This window comes from Pinus tabuliformis, chromosome J (genome assembly GCF_031772625.1).
Source record: "Pinus tabuliformis cultivar Carrire ecotype Pingquan chromosome J, CPIR1, whole genome shotgun sequence".
Classification (NCBI taxonomy): Eukaryota; Viridiplantae; Streptophyta; class Pinopsida; order Pinales; family Pinaceae; genus Pinus; species Pinus tabuliformis.
This window is the reverse complement of record NC_142295.1, coordinates 896,942,287-896,968,335: the sequence shown is the minus strand read 5'-3', so window position 1 is coordinate 896,968,335 and position 26,049 is coordinate 896,942,287. Positions and strand designations below refer to the sequence as shown.

Here is a 26,049-nt window from a genome sequence, read left to right as displayed (position 1 = left end):
GGCTTCAATTTTTAAGAAGTGCTAGCAAGAGCTAAGAGCAAAATGCAGCTTCTGTATACCAGAAGTTTTAAACAAGAAAGAGAAGACAATCTCAGGATAAAAAGGCATGTTTGCAAGGCAGAAGAAATGTATTCCTGCAAATAGGCTCGTTTCAATTTAATTTAAACTTGCTAACATTTCACAATTAGAAATCATAATAAGACAATTCATTACCCTCGACAGCTACAGGAAACTAATTTTACTATTTACAAGATTTCTCCCCAGTAAGAAACTCTTCATGCTATAGCAGGAGATATAGTGGAGTAAGTTACTCCCTGCAGATTTGAAGTAGTTCTCAGAAAAAGAGAGTAGACTAGTTCACCAGTTTCAGTAATACATAAATCACACAATTGCAATATATATAGTCACATGAACAAGTTTCAGTAATACATAAATCACGATTCAAGATACACCAGTTTATGTTGCTAGCCCAAAATGACACAACTGCAATAGAAATAGTGACATGAGAATACAAGACAAGCACGAATGCTAACAATTAGGACATTAGTGCCGCAGTCGAGCAGAGACGATAGAAGCATAAAAAATGCGAGTTGCAGCACCATGGCGGACCCAAATGCATATTTGAAGCATCCGTCGTACACCTGTAACAGAGAAGGAAGCGGGGAAATAAGACATGTGAAGAATACAAGACAAGCACGAATGCTAACAATTAGGACATTAGTGCCGCAGTCGAGCAGAGACGATAGAAGCATAAAAAATGCAAGTTGCAGCACGATGGCGGACCCAAATGCATATTTGAAGCATCCGTCGTACACCTGTAACAGAGAAGGAAGCGGGGAAATAAAACAATGTGTAAGATGATGCAAAAGAGATGTTATTGTTTTTTTGGTTTCTTTTTTCTTTGTCTTTCGACTTTTACGATGTCAATAATCAGAAGAGTCATGAGAATAAGTGCTAAGAGAAACAATGTTGTGAGTTCAGTAAGTTGGCTTATGCTAATGGATTCCATGTTATGTGAAGCGGGGAGGTGTATGTGAATATCCAGGTGCAGAAGAGGCCAATTTATACAAAAGTTCAACGTGTTTGTAAAGTGGTTTTAAGTGTGAATGGAGCTAAAATACTTGAGGCTCGGATGGAGCAGGGCAGAATTTAATGGTCGGCATAAAACGAAAAGCTTACGTTAAGTGAGCAATCGGTGCAATTAAGTGGTCGATATGACATGGGGAGCAAATGGCATATGGAATGATGTATGTGGCGGCAGAAGTAAAAGCGAAATTAGGTGATGTATCTGACGTCGGGCAATCTTGGTGGTAGATTGGGTCCGACAGGAAATCTATGTCAATATCTAGGTGCAGAAATCTTGAAGATCAGATTGGAGCAGGCCAGTATTTAATGATGGGCATAAAACGAAGACCTTACGTTAAGTGAGCGATCGGTGCAATTAGGTGATCGATCTGACATGGGGAGAAAATGGCATATGGAATGATGGATGTGGCGGCAGTAGTAAATGCGAAATTAGGTGCCCCTTTGAGTCTGTGAAGACAAGAGCCAAGATTACAAAATGAAGGCAGAGTACATCAGCTGAACTTAGGGATACATCAAGGGATAATAAAAGTAACACAAATCAATTTAACTGCATGTGCAAAAACAATGTAAAGCTGGAAAAGACACAATGCTTGTGCAATAGCTTTCAACATGTAACTTCTTACCAAACAAATTGCCATCTGGACTCCACACAACACGGTTGGGTTTAGTTCAATATGCTTATACCTAGTATACTCATTAAGCAACAGGTTTCATGTCCTTGTTGCTTACTCTATACTGGAAGCTATTACTCTCAGAAAGAAAAGTAAAATTATTGATCAAATACCTCCAAGTGTTATCGTACATCTCGACCACCATTATAGGTGTAAGTATGCACTATGTGCTTTGAATAGGCAACCCCTATTGACATCAAGGAATAATAAAAGTAACACAAATCAATTTAACTGCATGTGCAAAAACAATGTGAAGCTGGAAAAGACACAATTCTTGTGCAACAGCTTTCAACATGTAACTTCTTACCAAACAAATTGCCATCTGGACTCCACACAACACAGTTGACAGATACACCCGGTTCCTTAACAAGTGCTGCCTGCAGTCCCAGTGCAAAAGATTAAACTGATTGCATCATACATACAGTGCAAGTTGAACAAAAAATCCAAACTAAAACTCTCATATGGACAGCACAAATTATGTTTATAGCTATATCATCCTAATAAATACATGATATGAGTTCTATTCGCATTCAGTAAGCTTGATACGGATAGATAAGCATGATACAGAAGCTTAACCCTACAGAAACCTAGTCTTTATCATACCTGTATAGCTCGTATGTTAAGTATGCGTATGCTATTACTTTGGGAAAGAAAAGTAAAATTAGTGATCAAATACCTCCAAGTGCTGTCGTACATCTCCACCACCATTATAGGTGTAAGTATGCATTATGTGCTTTGAATAGGCAACCCCTGTTGACATCAAGGGATAATAAAAGTAACACAAATCAATTTAACTGCATGTGCAAAAACAATGTAAAGATGGAAAAGACACAATGCTTGTGCAACAACTTTCAACATGTAACTTCTTACCAAACAAATTGCCATCTGGACTCCACACAACACGGTTGTCATACCTGTAGAGATTGGTGTATTCAATGGGTTTAGTTCAATATGCTTATACCTAGTATACTCATTAAGCAACATGTTTCATGTCCTTGTTCCTTACTCTATACTGGAAGCTATTACTCTGGGAAAGAAAAGTAAAATTATTGATCAAATACCTCCAAGTGCTGTCGTACATCTCCACCGCCATTATAGGTGTAAGTATGTACTATGTGCTTTGAATAGGCAACCCCTGTTGACATCAAGGGATAATAAAAGTAACACAAATCAATTTAACTGCATGTGCAAAAACAATGTGAAGCTGGAAAAGACACAATTCTTGTGCAACAGCTTTCAACATGTAACTTCTTACCAAACAAATTGCCATCTGGACTCCAGACAACACGGTTGACAGATACACCCGGTTCCTTAACAAGTGTTGCCTGCAGTCCCAGTGCAAAAGATTAAACTGATTGCATCATACATACAGTGCAAGTTGAACAAAAAATCCAAACTAAAACTCTCATATGGACAGCACAAATTATTTTTATAGCTGTATCTTCCTAATAAATACATGATATGAGTTCTATTCGCATTCAGTAAGCTTGATACGGATAGATAAGCATGATACAGAAGCATAACCCTACTACAGCTAGCTACATGTCACTATGAATGCCATTGATTAACTTATACGACATACAGGATAAGGTCACAGTAATGTAAATGAATATGATAGCTTAACCAAGTGACTTGATTCACGTAATTAGGTATGGTTACATGAGAAGAGATGATACAGGAGCTATATCCATTGATTTAATTAGACAATAATCGTGACAAGATAGGATAGCACTGGTTATAAGCTCATATTGGGCATTCATTACTTATGATACATTATGATTATGGATTCCTTATAGGTGATAGGTAGAAACAGGCAGCAAGCAGCACATACCTTAATGACATAGAGCTATATAGCTATGAACAGCGAGGTATAACAAGAGATTTTCTAGCTTACCTCACCTCCGTGGGCTATGGCTGGTTCAAGATACTAGTATGTTTCAACCAAACTCATTGCTCATATAAAACACGTATTCTCCATATAGAGATGATATCATGACATAACAACTACTATTCCACCTTAAACGTAGCTGGCAGAAAAACCTGTGAACCTTTCTGGCAATATCAAAAGCACTACCCGAATCAGTTCATTTGCCATGGATGGTGTAATATGCACTGCCCTTTGTGAAAATAGAGGGAGCGGAAAATTATGATTAAACCTCGGGGTACATAATATTTTTACTAAATCATAAAAAGGGGATTTCACTTCACGCAATGGTTCAGTCATACGAGAAGGATATCTGCTTTATATCAAAATTAGTAAGTATAAAGACAACGATCCAAAATATGGAATCTTCAAGAGGTTTACTATCACCTTGAAATATAGATGTAAGTAGTTTTTGAAATTTCGAAAACTTTCTGAAAATCTTTGATCCCTTAAAAACATTAAGTGCTTCATAGAGTGCAGGCGTTATCAGCATGTTAACCCTCCGGTGATACTTTGTAAAAGCCCTCACAGGTTCCGGCTTTTGTAGCTGACGTGAGGCAGAATATGATTAAAATCTGCCCTGAAGTTAACTCTGAACAAGCTTACACTCCTGAATTTTGGTTAATCTATACATACATTGTTCTGTCAAGCTCAGGTTTTGAAGATTGGATTGTATGAATTGCTGTACATTGAATTGGACTATTCATTCTGCTCATTACAGTGTTACAATTATTGACATAGTGTACCAGAAAATACATAGAGCAAAGGAATTACAACAATATGTGAGCTGTTTGTATCAAGAAGACAAGAACTAATTGGCCAATGCTTTCATGGCATACCTTTATGTTCAATACTGCTACCCATGATAGGCATTAACGAGTGTTTGGATTGGGTCAAAACTGTGTAATGAGCGGGTTGATCAACAGACCCGCTTGACCAACATAGTCCCTCTCATGTGTGTTGAGCAGATGTAATAAATATGCGTTGAATACGAATAAGAGAGGGGTGTTACCATTAGTATTTGATACTGTACTTCAATGATTGAACTAAAGGATACATAAGAGGTATATGACAGAAAATGCATCTGGTATTAAGTACCCAACCTTGAACCTTAAGCTCAAAACTCTTTGCTAATCTAATTGAAATTCATAGCCTTCATTCAGCCCTCTCCAAAGTATTTGATAGAAAGCAGTCAGCATAGTCATTCAGATCAAACAGTAGCAAAAAAAATGTTTCAAGTGGATATGAAGTCAATTCAACTGATACAAGAGTTCAAAATATTAGTAGCCCGCTTCATTTTCATTGAGTTGCCAATAGTTACAACAACATTTTCCAGTTGCAGGATCAGATCAATCTCTATTTTTACCTAGCTTTACATGCTACTTCTCAAGGGCAGAATGACCTTTTGTGCTTTTCAGGCATGCAGATATAAATTAGAACAACACCTGTAATTTTTTTCTCCTTTTCCAAAAAAGCCTTGTCTTCCTCAACAAAAAGAGGATATACTCCTGCCGTTAAGCAATAAGGAGCTTTGTTTCTTTTCATTCCAGTAGAAAATAAATGCCCAAAGGAAGAGTAACTACAGGTATAACAGTAGCATGAAGATGGTAATCCGAACCATCAAAACATTCATCAGAGTTGTTTATTTTCAGCCCAACAAAAGCTAAAATGCCCAGAAGAAGAGTTCTTATGTTCAAATAATAATAAAGACAGATATAACAATACCATGAAGATGGTATTCCAAGCTTCCAACAGATATGAACTCGTAGACCAGAGAAAGTCACATCCTACAGAGGATAAAATGTGTCAATCTGTATGCACAATGACATCTGAACTATCCAACAGGAAGCTGCTGTGTACATGGAAATCTCGCAAATTGTATGTAACGTTGGCAACGTCTTCGAGATAATTTTCATACGTGAGTCCTGTTAAGGATGGACACAGTTCGAGCAGTAAACTATCCTTTAGGATGCATTTGTATTGAACATTTGCGTTGGTTTGGATTGTGCAATTTAATTGAAAACTGCGTCGATATGTAGTTAGCTGTTTGCATGTGGAACAGTTAAGTTGGTCCATGATAACTGTTCCAAACGTATCGGCGGGCAGAGAGCAATTGCTACAGATTATAACAAAGGGTTCTGTATGTATGTTTGTTATAGTGAGCATTCCTTTAACCTGGTCCATGTTTCAGTACAAGCCTAGCGTTAGATATTGTAATAAAAATACTAAGAGGATGTTAAATGAACGTGCATAATTTAGGAGAACAGGAAATAAAGATTTATAATATATATTCTGTGGAGTATGAGAGGACCTTTATTGTTGAGGCAGGTAGTTTTCTCAGGTCTGCAAGTACCCTGTCTGAAGTAACGGCTGTAATGAATGTAGATTTGCAAGTGCGTAACGACCCTCGTTCTTTGCCTCGGGCAAGATTTCGAAACAGCACCATTGGTGCTTCTTGTTTCAAAATTTGTTGTTGGATTGATTTGAAAATTGGCTTAAATGTACTAAAAGGATGCACCTTCGTTGCAAAATGTACTAGTGTTAAATGTAATTGCTTTTAAGTAAATGGTTACTTAAAATGTATAGATGATTTAAATGTTAAAAAGAATAAATGGTTGAACTTGTATATACCGTGGCTTTGTCTTTTTGAGCTCGGCCGTCCTTGATAGTTAGGACATATTGACCAGCTATTTCTTTCGCTGTTGTTACAAGGATGGCAACTGTGCCGATTGCAAACGCAGTTGTTGTGCTGGTGAGCTGGTTAATAGTCGTCATGGGAACAAATCTGTATTCCGTACAGATAGGTGGAATTGGTTCCAAGATGGTCTTCCCATGCAAAACAAGTATACACAGACAGTCTCCATGGTCATAAACTGTCTTGGCAGAGACCTTGAACTATGTAATACAGATTCCCTGGCCCACTACAAGTTTCGCTTCAGTAGCAGGAATCAGGCTGTGTGGCACATTTAGCGTAATTGTCATATGCCCTCTGCTGTCCACTAGGTCAGCACGTAACAATTCAATTCCGTGGGCTTTGTCAACCAGTGTTTTGTATATTACTAGAACCTGGCCGTGAAAAGTTGTTCCCATTTTCAGCCCTTTTAACTCCTGTATTGTGATTGTTCTACATAATTGATGCTTGGCTGCTATCTCAGATGTACTTTCCTGTTTCTGCCTGTAGAACAATATTAAAGAATCTGAATTAACATTATGTTTGTACTACAAAACTTGATGTACTTTCCTGTTTCTGCCTGTAGAACAATATTGAAGAATCTGAATTAACATTGTGTTTGTACTACAAAACTTGTAAGAATAGATTTGAAGGTTTTTTAGTTACTTTTTAGTTGTTTCTGAGACGTCACAAGTCTCTGAGAGGGAGCATGTCTCTGGAGCAGGTACTTCTTCGTGTTGTCTTTTCATATTAATTATCTGTTTACTAGTCTCTGATCTGAAAGGCAGCAAGGCTCTCGAGGAGTTACTTCTTCGTGCTGTGTTTTCTTATTAGTTATTTGTACAACACGAGTACAAACTATTAGGTCTACAAGCAAAACTTGTTCCATGTAATAATAAATATGTATTCTATTAGGTCTACAAGCAAAATGTGTTCCATGTAATAATAAATCTGTGCATAACGTTATTCTATGTGTCATTACATACCTAGATCAGTTAACACAGAGTGTTGCAAGGGAGCTACAAGAAATAGACTTTCAGTATGGCCATTGGAGATTGATTTTGCTCGGATAACACAGCATTTGTTTGAACAGGGAAATATGAAGTTTCCTTGAATATGAAGTTTAGCAAATTGGTTATTGATTTGTTCCAAGGGTCATTAGAGTTGTAATAGCGCATAGAATATGCTGTGATCAGACCAATAAGCCCATGTTACATTTATCTCACACTGTTTCATAGGCAAAGTTGTCCAGATATGGTCTATTACTGTGTTTCGGCGCGGAGATAGTTTGCTTGTTATTTCATGTAAGTTTTCCATTTCCATAAATTGTACAAAGAGTTTTCTACGAGCTGTTTCTTGTTGTATGTCAATGTTCAAATCACCAACAACTAAAAAAACACAGTCAGTATATGTAGTTTGCGACTTTGCTTCCTGAATTATTTGCATTATTGTGGATACTTGTTCAAATGGTGCTGCATAAATGTTCATTAAACAAACTGGTCATCGGAAGCACATGTCAATTAGGCTAAGCTCTGTTTTGTTCTTGGAAAATGTCTTTCTTGCTCTAATAGGTATTTTTTTGTTTATGCAAGTAAGAACTCCATGTGTAGAATGTGCAGCCGCAAAATTGAATGATAAGAATTCTTTGACTACTGGTGGAGTGTACAAATGAGTTTCTTGAAAACATAGAATCATGTTGTCCATTAAGTCATTGTGATGAATCACGTCACTAAGATGTGCACGTAGACTATGTGTGTTCAGGCTTGCAATTGATAAAACATCCTTGTTAACAGATTTCTTCTTTGCGAATTCTAGTTTCCATGCACCAGTTGTTTCTAGCCGTGCCATCTCATTGATTATTTTGTTTTTGACATGGAAGTTTTGTTGTGTCAATTTGTTAATCAAGTATAGTGAGCCAATAGTTCGAACACGTGATAATGCAGTGTAGACTAGACCATGTTTTGTGACACCAGTTGGGTCAAATGCAAGTTGATCCAATGTCAACCCTTGTGTCCGGTGTATTGTCTCGGCACAGGCTAATTGGATTGGAAATTGTTTTCGAATTGTAATTTGTAATTTGTTCTGAGACATTGCTAGCGATTTTTCTATTCGAAAGATTGGTGTCCAATTTGGCATTATGTTTATGTCGTATAGTTGTTTGAAGTTGCTTCTTTGTTGTTTCCCAATTTCTGGGTCTGAAAAATCTATCCAGACAATGTCAGGCCTGTTGTTATTAGATGAATAGGATTTGAAAATCCCTTCAGCACCATTTACTAATCCATCGTTTGTATTGTAATTTCCTGCATATAGTTCAACTAACATGTTCTGTTTAACTGTAATTGTTGATGGCAGTGAGATTGTTTTATCAAAAGCAAAATAACTCGACCCAGGAAGCTCGTAGTTGTCAATTGCAACGAGCATTATTTGTTCCCCCTTTGTTAGGGAAAGCATTTTCACATTGTGAATATGGACATCTTTGTTGCGATAGAAAATGTGTGGGAAAACTGGGCTTGAAGGTGGGACCCTATAGCAGTTGTTGTTTACATAAGCAATATCTTCATATGTTTGCATGTTTAATCTCATCCTATTTAGTACATCAATGAACAATGGGTCTTTTTGGCGCATGGCTGTGTGCAGTTGATAACATTTTATTTTCTCTGGCCAGAAGTCATATGGAATTGTGTTTTTGTTGATTTTTGGGTTTTCAAAGATCAGGGAGTCTCTGACTGGGTTTGCCTGGTAAAGATCACCGGAGAATATCGTGTCAACATTGCCAAAGTATGAAGTTGGTGTGTGTAAGATTTGTCGCAGGCGCTTATCAATTTGATATAGTGTTGTTGCACCAACGAGCGATACCTCATCTATGAGGAGGACACACAATTGTTGGAAATGCTTTGATAATGTGTCCAATTTTTCATTGTTTAGTGAGGGGCAATCTGCTTTGTTAAAGGGCAAATAGAATGCAGAATGCAATGTGACACCACCAACATTGAAGGCAGCTTTGCCCGTGTATGCAGCGATTATTCCTATTAGTTGTGATGGGTTATAAGGCAATGCCACATTGTGTATGCGTACTAAGGATTGGAATATTGCCTTGGCTATGCGTGTCTTGCCTGTTCCTGCACCTCCTGTTAATAACAGGTAGATTAGCTCGTCTGGTCTGTACAATTTCCTTGTTATAACATCAGTAACTATGCTTGCTTGTTCGGTGTTTAATTGTCGCATTAATTCATAGTACTCTACGTCTTCAAGTATATGTGGTTGTTTCACGATTTCATATGGCCTTGTAGATGGTAAAGCAAACTTTTTGCTATCTTGCAAATGTCCCAAGTCATTTTGGAAGTCGTAGTTTTCATATTTGTCATCTATCGATTTGTTAAATGTTATAGTTTCTGTTTCATTTGATTTCAAACTATCTATGTCAAATATTTCTCCAGTTTCTGTTTCTACTGTGTGCATTGCGTCATCTATGTCACCCCATGTAGTTGTTGTAGCAAATTTGAACTTCTGTTCATTTTGCTTGACTATTTCTTCGACCACAACATATGCAGCTTGCCAACTTGTGTGATGTTGCTTAATTGCAGTTTCACTTCCTCGATAAGGATAGTATAACATCAATTGCTCTCTACAGTGATTTTCAATGTCCTTGTATTTGTAATATCTAACAGATCGAATGACACATGGTCTACTTGATTTTCTGCGTTCTTGTCCTTTCTTTGTATAGCTAGATGCAAATTCTGCTAAGCAGACATGTTCAATAGCAGTAGGTCGGAGAGCATAGTAGTCAGTAATTGATGGGCACATTATGTCTTCTGAGTCATCTGCTTCCTTCTGCAGATCTTTTTGTCTTTTAAGAACAAATGCACGATCATCGACAGGAGATGTGTTAATAAATACACATTTCCGTGAACTGGAGTTTAGTGGGAGCGATAACACAATATGCACTGCTTGTTGTGCAGACATTTGTTGCAAGTTGACCAAAGCTTTCCCTAAAGAACTAATGGTATCTAGGATATCAGATTTTGTTTTCACATGATTGTCGCGTATGTTTTTAAATGTTCTTGTGAGTGTTTTATCTTCTTTTGTCATATAAGAACTGCAATACATTGCAGCTGCATATGAATCAAGTACAAATTGGGAATCAGTGTTTGCAATCCAAATTCCTGGAATATGTTTAGCGAAGTTGTTTGTCCAGGTGTCAACTGGGTTCCTTTGCAATAAGAGTGTTGTTCGCTTTAGTGTACATTGGATAGCATGTATGTATTCATTGTGTGCTAGTCCAAGGTTGGCTAAAAAGCTATCAAATGTATCACTCTCACTGTATCTTGTGTTGTTTATTGCTTCGAAGATTAGCTTTGCATGTGCTTTTGTTTTATCACTATCGAATTCAAGAGGCTCAAGTATTTTTGTTACTTTCATTGGTGGTAGTGGGAAATTAAATCTGCAATTAGAATTTGCACGCTTCCTACAACTTTTTGTGTGACAATGGTGTTGTAGAACTCTAAGTTCACTTGCAAGTAACAGTGAATTAGTTGACAAGTAATTGTCAACGAATTCTTCGACTTCAATATTTGTATTTTGACCATAGATTGGTGCAGATTTTATCCATAGTAAGCCATGTTCATGTTCACTGCCCCGGTTTTGGAATTCAGTTACATAGAAGTGGTCAGTGAGCTCTCCATAATACTTGTGATCATGAGATATCAATTGATGTAATGCATCCCTCCTAGATCTATAGTAACGTACACAAGTAACAAGGTCGTTTCTTATTAATGAGCTAGGTTCATTTTCATCAAGTTCACCTGTGTTTGGTCTTCTAGTGTTTTGTTTTATGTGTCTCAATGCATGCATTAAAGGATCCCAAAGATGCTCCGCACTGCTAAACGAAACAAAGAAAGTGGGCGGCCCTAGTTGTCGTATCATTGCATAGAGTTTGTTCCGTATTTGCTGGTGGTAGTCAGGTGAGGTACGAATTGTTTTTAGGTCCATGTACCCAATGTCAGAATTTAAAATACGATCTAGGTTTGGTTTTGACTTAACGTCTTTTGCAACTAGTTTTCTACCTTTCAACTGCCCTTTTCTAATTCTAATCCACATTGTATTCAACACCTGATTTATGATAATGCGAATTGCTTTATAGAACAGGTTTGTAGTATGATAAGCAAAATCGTGGCTTTTATGCAGCACTTCCCAGTGGCAAATCTTTTGATATGTAAAGTTTTTGGAGATGTCAGCCGGGTGTTTGTTGCCATAGAAAAGCGATGGGAAACTCATTTCTTCTGAGTACTTATCTTTGAAGATTCCTAATGGCATGTATCCAGCAGCAGGTGCAATGTTAATTTGTTTATTTACAAGGTCATGGACGGTGTGTGCATCAATGAATCCATGGACCAATGTTTTTGTCGTTGGTTCATCGTTGTCTTGGTTATCGTGTTCGCTATCTTCAGCGTCACTTGAACTTTCATAAGCTTCTTGGTTCTGTAGGAATGCCTCTTTCTAATTGTCATTTATGGTAGCGTTCTCGAGCTTGTAAAGCATCCTTTGGCATAATTGTTTTAATGCTTTCATCACTTTGTGAACTCGAACTTGACCAAATGCATAAGCACTTTTGAATCTTAAACTCTTTTTGAGAACAACGGCAACCGTGTCAGTGTCTTTTAAAGTTCGAGGCAATGCAGATTGGATTCTGGAAATGTTAGTAGGGACATTGATGACTCCTCTAGTTAAGCCCAGTTGCGACTTCTTATGTCGATGGCCCATTTCTTTTATTTGCAAGAAGGGCAATCTTAATGCGACTAGTCTTTCCTCTAGTTCAGTGAGGTCTCTCAGTGTTCTAGTGCCATTGTTTCTTCTTATGTGTTCAGGGACTGCATATTTAGCAATTGTTTCATGTTCAATTGCTTTTTTGCAATGTTTACAAATGTAGCAATTTTCAACATGAGATTTAACATTCTCGAAACTAGTTGATAGTTTCCTAATCTTATTTTGTTTTGCTTGACATTCTTGTTTCACAAAGCAGATGTCTCTTTTGAAAAAAGTTGTTTCACATGATGAACAATTGAAAATAGGTGTGTCACTTACTTGTCTTTGATATATTTGATCAAATTCTGATAATTCTGGTAATTTGTTCATTGATCTTGATTGAATCGAGAGGTTGGATTCTCCTGATTTCTTTAATTGTGTTGAACGATCCTTTGATGAACAAGGGATTACAATTCCTGTTTGTGCGTTGTTTCTAATTTGTTTTTTCAAGTTTCTAAGTGATCGAAATCTCAGTGTCTCAAATTTTACTTGGTTCGTTGATCGCACTAATAGATCCGTTGATCTTCCTGAAGATGGGCTGTAGTCCATGTTTTCTATGACTATTTCTTGTTTCATTATTGTTGTGTTGAAGGCAAGTCTTATTTTCTGTGTTTTCAATTTTTCCCGAATGATGCCTTTAAGCAAACGTAAAGATAGACTTTTTGATTGTTTGTCTGATCGACAAGAAGTTACAATTTCTGTTTGTCTGTTGGTTCTAATATGTTCATTCAAGTTTCTAAGTGATCGGAACCCCCGTGTGTCACTAACATCTTTTGTGTGCGGTGTGTCACAAATATCTTCTGTGTTGTTTAGAATTACTTGTTGTTCCATTATACTTCTGTTATATTGAATGCCTATGTTTTGCCTTTTCGGATTTTACTGAGCAATGTCCTTAAGCACATGCTTTTTTAAGTGACAAGGTTTCTTTGAGGTATCGGCTTGTTGTTGGAAGGTACAACCAATTGTAGGCTGCCTATGAACCAAAGGCTCGAAGTGCCCATTCAAAGTATCATCGTCATGGAACAGTATGTCACAAGTATTTGTTGTAATACCTGAATTGAAGTGCAAATACAGTCTCATCTTTGTCTTGGACCAAACCCTAATTGGAATTTTCAACCAGTTTGACAGCCAATGGATGCAGAAAATATCTCCCCATAGACCTCTAGATGCTGGGGGTATATTGTTTGAGGCAGATTTAGCCATTTTGTCTAAATAGATTTCACGATTTCTAATGTTATGCATTTCTTTCAGTGAGGCTTCATGCAGTTCATGTTCATAAGACCAAATTGCCTCACTATCTTGTTTTTTGAGACAGTTTCTAAAATATTCTATTGTTCCTTTCCTTAGCTCCACTGATGTGTATCGGAAATCTAGCAAAAGTTCTAAACTATCGAATAAACAGTCTCCAATTAGATATGAGAAATTGTCCGCACGAAATAAGTCATGCTTTTGCAATACCAATTACAACTTGTGTGTATCAGACATAGGTCTGTCACAAACATCTTATGTGTTGTATAGAACTACTTGTTGTTCCATTGTACTTCTGTTGTATTGAATGCCCATGTTTTTCCTTTCCTGATTCTTCTGAGCAATGTCCTTACGCACGTGCTTGCTTAAGTGACAAGGTGCGTGTAATTTAGCTTTGATTGATTGACATTTTGTCTTAGGCTGTGGTTCGATATTGTTCTTTGAGGTATCAGCTTGTTGTTGGAAGGTACAACGAATTGTAGGCTGCCTATGAACCAAAGGCTCGAAGTGCCCATTCAAAGGGTCCTCGTCATGGAACAGTATGTCACAAGTATTTGTTGTAATACTTGAATTGAAGTGAAAATACACTCGCATCTTTGTTTTGGACCAAAGCCTAATTGGAATTTTCAACCAGTTTGACAGCCAATGGACGCAAAAAATATCTCCCCACAGACCTCTAGATGCTAGGGGTATATTATTTGAGGCAGATTTAGCCATTTTGTCTAAATAGACTTCATGGTTGCTAATGTTATGCATTTCTTTAAGTGAGGCTTCATGCAGTTCATGTTCATAAGACAAAATTGCCTCAGTATCTTGTTTTTTGAGACAGGCTCTAAAATATTCTATTGTTCCTTTCCTTAGCTCCACTGATTTGTATCGGAAATCTAGCAAAAGTTCAAACTATCGAATAGGCAGTCTCCAATTAGATATGAGAAATTGTCCACAAGAAATAAGTGGTGCTTTTGCAATACTAATTGCAACTTGTGTTTATCAGACATAGAAGACATGATGACGACTAAGTGTTCGATGCAATATTATGTTTTCTGATGCAATGCAGTTACAACTAGAGAATCATATTAACAAGTTGAAACAATGAAAATGATTATAGAACACGAAGTGATTGTGTGCACCTTTGGGACCGCAAATGTCTGCTAAGCTACGGAGACTCCTTATGTCAGGTAGCATCCACTGCGCAGGTCTGATACTGAAGTTCGAAATATGACTGCCAAGATAAAGAAGAACGTAAACCCCTCTGGAAGCACAACTGACAATAATGGCTTTAAATTACAACCCAAGACATTGAGACTTTTTAGCAAAGAACTGGGAGGTGGCCATGATGAAAGTGGCAGTCAGGAATATGATAACACACTGCTTGAAGAACTGCCAATAAATGAAACTTTGAATGTTTTGTCTACTGGTAATCAAAGGGAGGGTTAGACAGATTCCTATAACTATTGTTGCTTGCAATCCATTGAGGAATCTATATCAACCCAATGCCGCAAATCAAACAAACTAAAAGCAATGTAATGTCACTAGTACCATCAAATTTGACACTGGTTCGAAGCTTTTGATGCAACGGAGCAAGCCACACCAAATTGTTACAGGTATATTGTTTCTCTTTCTTATGCTGGCATTTAAGACAAAAGAAAATGACTTATTTCGCTAAGCTACTGCATCAACAAAGTAATCCCTCTGCAAGTCCCGAGTGTTTGCCCCTGGTATTTTGATATGCACGAGTTCTCCAAAGTGGCCAAATAATTATCTCAGCATTTCATCTGTCACAGTGGATTTAAGACGTCCGAAAGACATGTAGAATAAGAATATCAAGTGATAAATTCCTTTAAAAAAATGAAAGCATATAAAGAAAAACAAAAACAGAGGGACACAGTTGTATTATTTGGATCACTATATGATGCAACTACTTGAGGACAAACTGCTACTGCCGCAAACAAATCACTTGTGAGGGGGTATAGGACATATATAGAAGAAATAAAGAACGCAACGAATAGGCATATGCTTATGCACAAAGAAGAATACATACATCCATTTGCGTATATGAGCTAAATAATACATAAGATCTGAATACCAATCAGCATACAAAGATACACACAAACACAACAAACACTATTTTGTCCCTAGCTACAGATCTTATCTATGGATAATGAACTCAGAATATAAGATATTTTGGAAGTTTGAAGGACATTTCCCAGCCTACGCTTGCATTGACACTTCTTAGGACTCCGCCAAAGAGAGAAACCATATCATCAGAAATCACTTAGAAATTAAAACCACAGTTTCACACACTAAGGTACATCCTGCATGGCAGTGGGCCTTATGAACTCGCATGTGCAAGGAATGTGACTATGTTTATTGAAGCTATGGATAACAATAAAGTTGCTCATAACCACTCAACCAAGGGCTTTGAACAATGAAGAAAACAAGGCAGCTCTTTCAATTCGAAGATATATTCTGAACTCTTATTACAAACTACCCATGGATTTAGAAGATAACAATATATGGAGATTGATGTCATTAGAAGACATTTGCCAAACTGATTGATTTTGACATCCACCTTAACCTGTAATATAGAGATCTGTAGCTATATGCCCACAATTTATGACTTGATTTGTAGGCAGGCAATCAGAACATCAAATTCCAGGCTCAAATTAACATAGTAAATCTACCTCACTATGAAATTGACAACTCGTTTCAGGGAACTGAGTTCATATGCCTATAGTGCAGAACGAAAGCAATGTTTATCAACAAATAACAACCTGATTTCAAAAACCGAGATGGTGGTTTCACTTAAAAGGTCTACCCTGTCCCCATAGGTGTACAGCATGCAACCACTTCCTCCAAAAAAGTTGAGATTAAAGCATCCATTTACTGTACATTCAGGGATTTTAGATTGACATGACCCCCATCAGGCTATTGAATGTGCACACCTCTATCAAACCCTTGAGGCAAAATGGGAACCCCAACCTCAAACTTTCCGGTCGAATCTATCATATAAGTCAACAGGCCATAACCAGTAACAGCCAGTTGCACCAGCAGTTTGTGCGAAGATTGTATCATGCAAAGGTGGATGGAGTAGATGAATCAAACAAATAGAGAAGATCTTGTAGCAATACAGAGAGCACCTTCAGATCAGGTTTTGATCATGCAAGTTGAAAGTATGAGTATGGCATGCCCTTAACAGGATTGGGGAAGCTGCAACTACACATTGCAAGAGCACTTGAAGATGGAGATGGGCCTTACAATAGGGAAAAGAAGTGTGTCATGGGAAGAGGCATCGATCTAATGACCCTTCTTACAAAAGTTTGTCAAGCCACTGTGTCAAATTCAACTCAACACAACAAGCAACCTGAACTGATTCATTCACACGTGAAACTCCTACTAGTCAGTAAGTTTGAATACCCAACAAGTTTGACTTGCCACTACTCATTGGCAGTACAACACATGTAATAGAGATTCACAATATGGATAAAGGATAATGCTAATGTTTACAGTTCAACAACCTAAACGATTTTATAGGGTGGCTTAAAATCAGTTTATATTGAGAATTAAATGAAAATTTAATTATATAACCAGTGGGGTAGTGGTTCAATATGGTGGGAGGTGTGCCTTCTCAAGCTTCCCACCATGGATCCAATCTGCCTACAGGCATGTGCTTTGTGTCAACCCCCATGCATGTAAGGCCATGGAAACCTGAACTGATTCATTCACACGTGAAACTCCTACCAGTCAGTAAGTTTGAATACCCAACAAGTTTGACTTGCCACTACTCATTGGCAGTACAACACATGTAATAGAGATTCACAATATGGATAAAGGATAATGCTAATGTTTACAGTTCAACAGCCTAAACGATTTTATAGGGTGGCTTAAAATCAGTTTATATTGAGAATTAAATGAAAATTTAATTATATAACCAGTGGGGTAGTGGTTCAATATGGTGGGAGGTGTGCATTCTCAAGCTTCCCACCATGGATCCGATCTGCCTACAAGCATGTGCTTTGTGTCAACCCCCATGCATGTAAGGCCATGGAAACTCTTCCACAATCGAACTTGTTGAGGGATCATTCTCAAGCGAAAAATGCAAGTATGTTGTTGCCTCTTGGTCCAATTGACTATTTTTGTTCATGTGAGGAGATTAATAAAGTTTTGATTTCAATTTCAAAGGATTACAACAATCCCTGTACAACAGAGCTTACAAAAATTCTATGATAAAGTGTTAAAAGAAGATTTACAAACACTATTTTGTCCCTAGCTACAGATCTCATCTATGGATAATGAACTCAGAATATAAGATATATTGCAAGTTTGAACTCCTAAGATGGTGGTTTCACTTAAAAAGTCTACCCTGTCCCCATAGGTGTACAACATGTTGTGGTATATATAGAAGAAATAAAGAACGCAACGAATAGGCATATGCTTATACACAAAGAAGAATACATACATCCATTTGCATATATGAGCTAAATAATACATAAGATCTGAATACCAATCAGCATACAAAGATACACACAAACACAACAAACACTATTTTGTCCCTAGCTACAGATCTCATCTGAACTCAGAATATAAGATATTTTGGAAGTTTGAAGGACATTTCCCAGCCTACGCTTGCATTGACACTTCTTAAGACTCCGCCAAAGAGAGAAACCATATCATTAGAAATCACTTAGAAATTAAAACCATAGTTTCACACACTAAGGTACATCCTGCATGGCAGTGGGCCTTATGAACTCGCATGTGCAAGGAATGTGACTATGTTTATTGAAGCTATGGATAACAATAAAGCTGCTCATAACCACTCAACCAAGGGCTTTGGGCAATGAAGAAAACAAGGCAGCTCTTTCGATTCGAAGATATATTCTGAACTCTCCAAACTGATTGATTTTGACATCCACCTTAACCTGTAATATAGAGATCTGTAGCTATATGCCCACAATTTATGACTTGATTTGCAGGCAGGCAATCGGAACATCAAATTCCAGGCTCAAATTAACATAGTAAATCTACCTCACTATGAAATTGAGAACTCGTTTTAGGGAACTGAGTTCATATGCCTATAATGCAGAACGAAAGCAATGTTTATCAACAAATAACAACCTGATTGCAAAAACCGAGATGGTGGTTTCACTTAAAAGGTCTACCCTGTCCCCATAGGTGTACAGCATGCAACCACTTCCTTCAAAAAAGTTGAGATTAGAGCATCCATTTACTGTACATTCAGGGATTTTAGATTGACATGACCCCCATCAGGCTATTGAATGTGCACACCTCTATCAAACCCTTGAGGCAAAATGGGAATCCCAACCTCAAACTTTGCGGTCGAATCTATCATATAAGTCAACAGGCCATAACCAGTAACAGCCAGTTGCACTGATCACATATCTACGAACTGGGTTCGAATCCAGCTATGGATAAAAAAGCAGTCATGCCTGCAGGGTGATGCGTTCCATACACCAAAGGAGGTATGTCAAGCCACTGTGTCAAATTCAACTCAACACAGAAAACTGAAAACTGAAAACACTTTCTATTTCGCTCAATAGGAAAGTTTGAAGTTACAGCTGCACATCTTCCTAGTTTAAATTTAAAAGTATCTTTCCATACCATAAATAGCAAGATTAAGAGTATAACCATGCCCAAAATGGTTAGTGACAACAGTATTTATAGTAAAGCCATTGTGGATGAAATTCTGGATAGATAATACATCTAGATATGGATACATTTTCCTATCATAAATAGGAGTGTCTGATGCAAAGGAGAAGAAAAAGTGAGGATCTATAGTTAAGAAGAAATTCTTCGAGATTTTCTCTAACAAACAAGAACAGGCACAATATAGATAGGGTAACACTTATCAGTAATGTGGAAAAGCATTAATTTTCATACACCATGCCAGCTCTGATTCTCAATGTATGAGATACATAGTTTTCCTAAAAGCATTTGAAATATGTGTACACAGCAACTATAAGCATTTGAAATATGTGATGTACACAGTTTCTCTCTGGCTTATATAATGTAATGGTAAATATAATGCAACACAGAGAAAATAACAATAGAGGTTCTGAACCAGATAAAAAAACAAAGATATCTCACGAACTTATTATATGCCTATAAAGTCTGTCACTGAAAAGCATAAAATCATGTAATAGTACAAAGATAAACTGCTTGCAAGATTAGATCCCAAAGGATATATCGCAGCTTTAATATAATCCATCAGCAGAGAAGCGAAATAGCTAATTACCTAAGCAAATATTCTTCATCTTCTTCATCATTCCCATTCAATCAGGCATGCAGTGCACTAGATATTTTGGTAATAGAATGGGAAAAGAATGGAAAGCACGACCTGCTTTAGTGGCAATTGAGTGCAACACTTATCAGTAATGTGGAAAAGCATTAATTTTCATACACCATGCCAGCTCTGATTCTCAATGTATGAGATACATAGTTTTCCTAAAAGCATTTGAAATATGTGTACACAACAACTATAAGCATTTGAAATATGTGATGTACACAGTTTGTCTCTGGCTTATATAATGTAATGGTAAATATAATGCAACACAGAGAAAATAACAATATAGGTTCTGAACCAGATAAAAAAACAAAGATATCTCACGAACTTATGATATGCCTATAAAGTCTGTCACTGACAAGCATAAAATCATGTAATAGTACAAAGATAAACTGCTTGCAAGATTAGATCCCAAAGGATATATCGCAGCTTTAATATAATCCATCAGCAGAGAAGCGGAATAGCTAATTACCTAAGCAAATATTCTTCATCTTCTTCATCATTCCCATTCAATCAGGCATGCAGTGCACTAGATATTTTAGTAATAAAATGGGAAAAGAATGGAAAGCACGACCTGCTTTAGTGGCAATTGAGTGCATAAGTTATAAATAGTACACAAATAAACAGAGATACACTGAGATCGGTAAAGATAGGGGAGTTGCTGCGTTTATTTGGCACCTATGTTCTTTTATTTGGCACCTATGTTCTTAATGTGGCTTGGAATGTGCGCACCAGCAGCCCACATACTTCTGACCACCATGGTCTATCTGCTTATAATTTCACTCATAGCAACCACCATGACCCGGGACACTCCAACTCACCTCTCCTCAACAGGATCCAATAAGAAGTAAGGAGTAAACAGTAAAGGGCTATCCATCCAACTATGTATGGCCTCAACAAAGGGGAAAAAGACGATACCCATAAGCATTGGCTCACTAAGAAAAAATTGTGCCTTCAGCTAAGGCATTGATACTAGAATGGCAGCCAAGATGGACAGGAAACAAATACAGCCTTCCTCCATCAAATTGAAAACTGAAAACACACCAAAATGGAGCATCACAACACGGCTTAATAAAAATAGATAAACGGAACATAGATCTCACCACAACAGCTAAGAGCAAAAGGTAGGCAAAGCCTTAATGACAAAACTAAGACGGACAGGAAACAAATACAGCCTTCCTCCATCAAATTGAAAACTGAAAACACACCAAAATGGAGCATCACAACACGGCTTAATAAAAACAGATAATTCTCAAGCAATGATCCATTGCTGCAAACTATGTAAAGGAGTGCCCTAGCCTCACATAAAAGCAGCAAAAACATTCCATAATGGATTGTTAAGCAAGCTAATGGTTAAAATTAAATTCATTGAAGAAAAGCATAATGGCTAACCCTGGTAAAGATAGGGGAGTTGCTGCTGCTCATGGAGAGCCACAGGCATTCAAGGATGAGTACAGATGGGCAAGTCTGTTCTTATCTAACTTATAAAGTTATTAAATTCATTGAAGAAAAGCGTAATGGCTAACCCTGGTAAAGATTGAAGAAAAGCATAATGGCTAGTTGCTGCTGCTCATGGAGAGCCACAGGCATTCAAGGATGAGTACAGATGGGCAAGTCTGTTCTTATCTAACTTATAAAGTTATTAAGACACGGACATTCTACAAGCAGGCTAGACGGATGCAGAGATTAGGGATGTGAATCTACACCGTAGGCCGAGAGATACATGCTGTCTAATCAGCAACGAAATCCAACAATTAAGAACCAGAATCTACATTAAAAAAGAAATGCATGCAGTTACATAACCAGAGACATGCAAACTTAAGCAAAATTCTTATGTAACTTATGAAGAACCCTCCCTGACCCAACCAAAAAAGAATACGAAAGAATTCAAACTCGTATACAAGGGAAGCACTGTACAAGCTCAGGAATGAAAACATAAAGAGTACCTGGACCCGAAGTGAAATAACAAGCCGCAAAGTAACGACGAAATCATGTATAAGCTTATTATATAACAAGAAAATTACGTTACACGTAGCCCCGACGCTACATGCACAATGTCACCTGGAATGAAATGTGTACACAAGACAGGTAACCCCCATCAAATCAGTCTATGTGAGGGTGCAACAGATGTTAAGGATATCCCCTGAATCACCCTAACCCCCGTCAAATCAGCTAAGCTGATGGTCCAATGAAAATACCTTCCGAATTTCTTATAACGCCAAGGTAGAGCTACTCCCACGGAAGACGAAGTTAAGCAGATCATCCTCCAGAGGAAAGGCATTCTATCCCTCCCCTCTAAGTCTTCCTTCTCAACCGCATTTGCCACCCAGCTCTCAGTCCCGGCTACTCCCGCCCCCTCAACCCCCACTTCCATGTTTAGGTCGCCATCTCGATCCCACTCGGCTTCCTTCTTCATGCCTTTTCCAACCCTGTCCCACGATACCTGCCGCGGGATTTCACTGTGCGCCCGCCGGTGCCCGCCTGGGGTTTTGACTAGGGTTCGACACATTATTCATCTGTGCGAAAGAAGGCACTGAAGTTGGGGGAAACGGTGGAGGCTTTGCATAGTTATTAGTACTCTGGGAATTCGACCTGTAAAGAGGCCGAGATTGAGCATTATTACCTCCTGTCTGAGAATTACTCATCTGCTGCTGCTACTTGATTCGATGACTGACCTCCGCCCTGCAATAACAGATCCGTAAAGCTGCTACTGTTATCGCCGACTCCTTCCATTCTGTTCCGTGGATCAGCAGAGAAACAAGCGCACCATTCTACATGGACCCTGTAAACCTTCGGCAGCTTTTGTAAAATGCTCAAACAAACTCAGTCGAGGCTCTGAGAGAAAACCCTTCAACGAAAAAACATTTAAAAAATGGAGAGCCCTGCAATCCATCTAACGCCCGCGCACGCGTGGTCTCCCGGATTGTAATACAGTAAAGACATACCAGCGGAAAAAACGATTGGGACACTTGAGACTAAACAATCTGGATAGTGACCGAACTGTCGCCTCTCCAATGTAGTCCATTGTAGTTCCCAAACAACAAAATGATTTTCAGACTAGCTGAACTCATCGAGCCCGCCGATAGAACCTCATTACCCACCCGTCAATGCCAGCCGAGAGACAGCGATGCAGCTGTTAATACCCTGCAACAACACCTGGACAACACCTGTTAATACCCTGCAACCTTAGCATATACTTTACGAAATAACGAAACCTGTTTACCAAATAACGAATTAATGCTAGCATTAACGCTAACGGTTGACGGTCAGGGATAATGAAACTGGCCATAATTTCCAACTTAACCTATGTTCGGGCCTCTTCCGCCTCGGGAAGAGGCCAAATAAGATGAGAAAGGTTAAGGCCGAATCCGACTTTGGTTATGTGCACAGAACACCTCACAGGACTTTAGTATAAGCGCCGTATAACAGACGGGGAAAGCACTCAACTAATGCTAAGTCGGCATTGAACGATTACAATAGTCCCTGCCGGATGCCAGATGGCAGGGACTAATAAAGATGGAGGAAGACCTCTCTATTTACTTATACACAAATGAGTAAATAAAATTTTCTCTAAAATCTTATATATAATTAATATCTATTAAGAATGACCAAAAAAATGTGGACCTAACTCTTTTGTACATAAAAGATAGTTAAAATTCTAGATAAGATTAAGATATATTTATGCCCATTTATTTTATTTATACTCTATTATGTAATATTTTATTTTTAATTTATTTTAATATAATAAATTATTCTTTACTTAATTATTTTGGTGGGTTTCCTCTTTTTGTTCAATTTATCATATTATGCTATTGACACCTTTGTACTAATATAGTGATGTAATATGAGTTAACACACTAAGTGAAAATGGTTTAGGTAAAGTTCAACCATTTTTTGTAAGAAGGGAAATGGGTAACCATAACCATACAATCATAGATGCCACCCACAATCACATCATGATAGGGAGAGTTACCTCTAACTCCCTCACCCATGGGTTTTGAACTAGTGACCTTTATAAATGAGTGTCTTAACAGAACACTCAATCACCAACAAGCCCTCCCCCTATGGGTAGAAAAAGTTCAACATTTATCTACTCATGTTTTCAAAAATATGATGAATAAGAAAAAAATTAGATTTTCAATGTTCCCACCAATTTTGAAGGTATAAATTTAGTGATATATCCTATTTGGAAAAAATATTCAAGTTAGCTAATTCACATACTTCTTTTAATGACAATAATGAGTTTCATGTACTCACACACCTACACTATCATATGGGTGGGTCATAAAAGTAGTATACAAGGAAGATCCATGATTGGTCAAACATGACACAACACAACTATATATATGTATATGTATATGTATATGTATATGAATTTCTTTTAACTATTTTGAGCCTCACTTTTGATCGAGATTGGATCATTATATTGTTTTTCATGTATCTTATGCTTTTATAGTGAAAAAAAATTGGACGAATCTTACTAAAAGGCCAATTTTATGAGTGGGACACATTTTAAAGAATGGGGATCCAAACCTTCAAAGGGAATTTTTGGGCCTTGATTGATTTTTTTTAGATATAAGATTCTTAGATAACACTATAATGAGATGAAACTATTATACATACAAATACTTTTCCAAAGTACAAGAATTATATCAATCAAAGTTGATATGAAATATTTAAGGATCCTACAAGTTTACCTACCATGTTTCACTACCATGGTTGAAGAGGATTCCTTTTCATACTTCATTAACTCATGGAAAATGGCATAACCACATGGCTATTGTGAAAAAAATTCTAGAAGGATAAAATTTGTAACTCTAATTGAGAGTTAAAGCAGTCAAACTTGAAACTTATTTGACTAAATGACTATGTTATAACTAGTCCAATAAGGAGAAAAATGAGTTCCATTCTAATTGATCATATCCTCTTCCATAGAGTAGAGTAAGAGGGAGTGGGAGTGAGGGTGCATAAAAAAGGGGGTTTAGTATTCCAAGTATCCTATCATGCACCATTGGTCTCAATCAATTACATAAAGAGTTTCTTCTCCTTTGTACTTGCATTATATCAATTTTAGAGTAAAATAAAGCCTCACTATAATGTACACCTCATTTAATACTAAAACAAAAACTAGGTCTATTATTCAAAAATGTTGAAATATTGAACTCTTGAATAACCAAACTAAGCTCTTATATGCTTGTCATTAGTAACTATACAATCACTTATTCAATCAGGTCCATACTTCAAACTTTAGTTATAATAATTTTGGTTGATTTTACTACCATTTTCATCTGACATCCATATGGTTTATAATTCAAGTGCAAATATAATTCAAATATGGGTAGTGTAACAACACTACATTACGAATCCATGCATTGCTTTCCATTCTCTTACTTAAACAAAAAATGATGATTGTTAATGAGACTCCATCACTCAACCTCGAGGTTCACTACTATCTATGAGTTGTTTTTGTCACCAACTACATTGATCATGTCACTCGGGTTGTTTCTTTAATCTACCACTGCAAAAAACTCCTTAAATTTTACAACTATACCCAAGTCCATTATACGGTCGGGATGAGCTCAAGATTTTTTCCTACGACATGAATGGTTTAGAATGGGTCTCATTTTTCCATGCCCCAAGGTTGTCATTCAACAACCTCCTCAGTCTTGCTTTCGGTTTCATTGTTAATTTTCATAGCTCAGTATCCATCCTCAAGTATTAGCTCTAAAATCCTTGCTCCTTAGAAACTCCCAAATTCTCCATAGTATCTATTGAGACTCTATGGCCGAATGGAATGGCAAGGAAATGAATTACAGTTTATTACTTAGTGCGATTTTGATGAAGGAGCTCATATACATGGTTCGGTGTTTAAGGGAGTCATAGACTCTCGTGTCCATGGTTCTGGTTCGGTGTTTAAGGAAGTCATAGACTCTCGTGTCCATAAGTAGGTAAAAGAAGTTATTTAACTCTTCTCCTTGCTCTATAATTCCGAGGTTATGGCTTGAAATCAAAGCTTTAGTTCAATTATTTGACCTTTAGAATCCTTGATACATATTTATCTGAAGGTTGTAAGTAGGTGACCCTTATTGGTAAAAGATTTACAACAGTTTTTCTTTCTTTCCCTCCCTTGCAATTTCAAGTCTGTGTCTTTACCTATTTTCACTTATCATTCTGGTTTGAAAAACCTTAGAGTGTTATTTGCCAAAGAAGAAGGTTTGGTTTGCTAAGACTAAGTGCGGGTTTTTATAGATTTATTTCATTGCTTTAAGAATTTATGTCTTGATTGTCTATAGTTAGGAATTTCAAAATGATTTACTAACTTTTGTCATTCTGTCGGGCATGCTTG

At 37.4% G+C, this 26,049-nt stretch overlaps 1 long non-coding RNA gene across 1 annotated transcript; it reads right to left on the bottom strand.

Annotated features, from left to right (window-relative positions):
* Nucleotides 1–2,062: 2,062 nt before the first annotated feature.
* On the bottom strand, nt 2,063–22,040 carry LOC149229569 (uncharacterized). The gene is made up of 3 exons (XR_016247298.1): nt 21,650–22,040; nt 14,533–14,624; nt 2,063–2,134 (listed from the first exon to the last, which is right to left on the bottom strand). It is a non-coding gene; the product is annotated as an uncharacterized LOC149229569 (long non-coding RNA).
* Nucleotides 22,041–26,049: the final 4,009 nt, after the last annotated feature.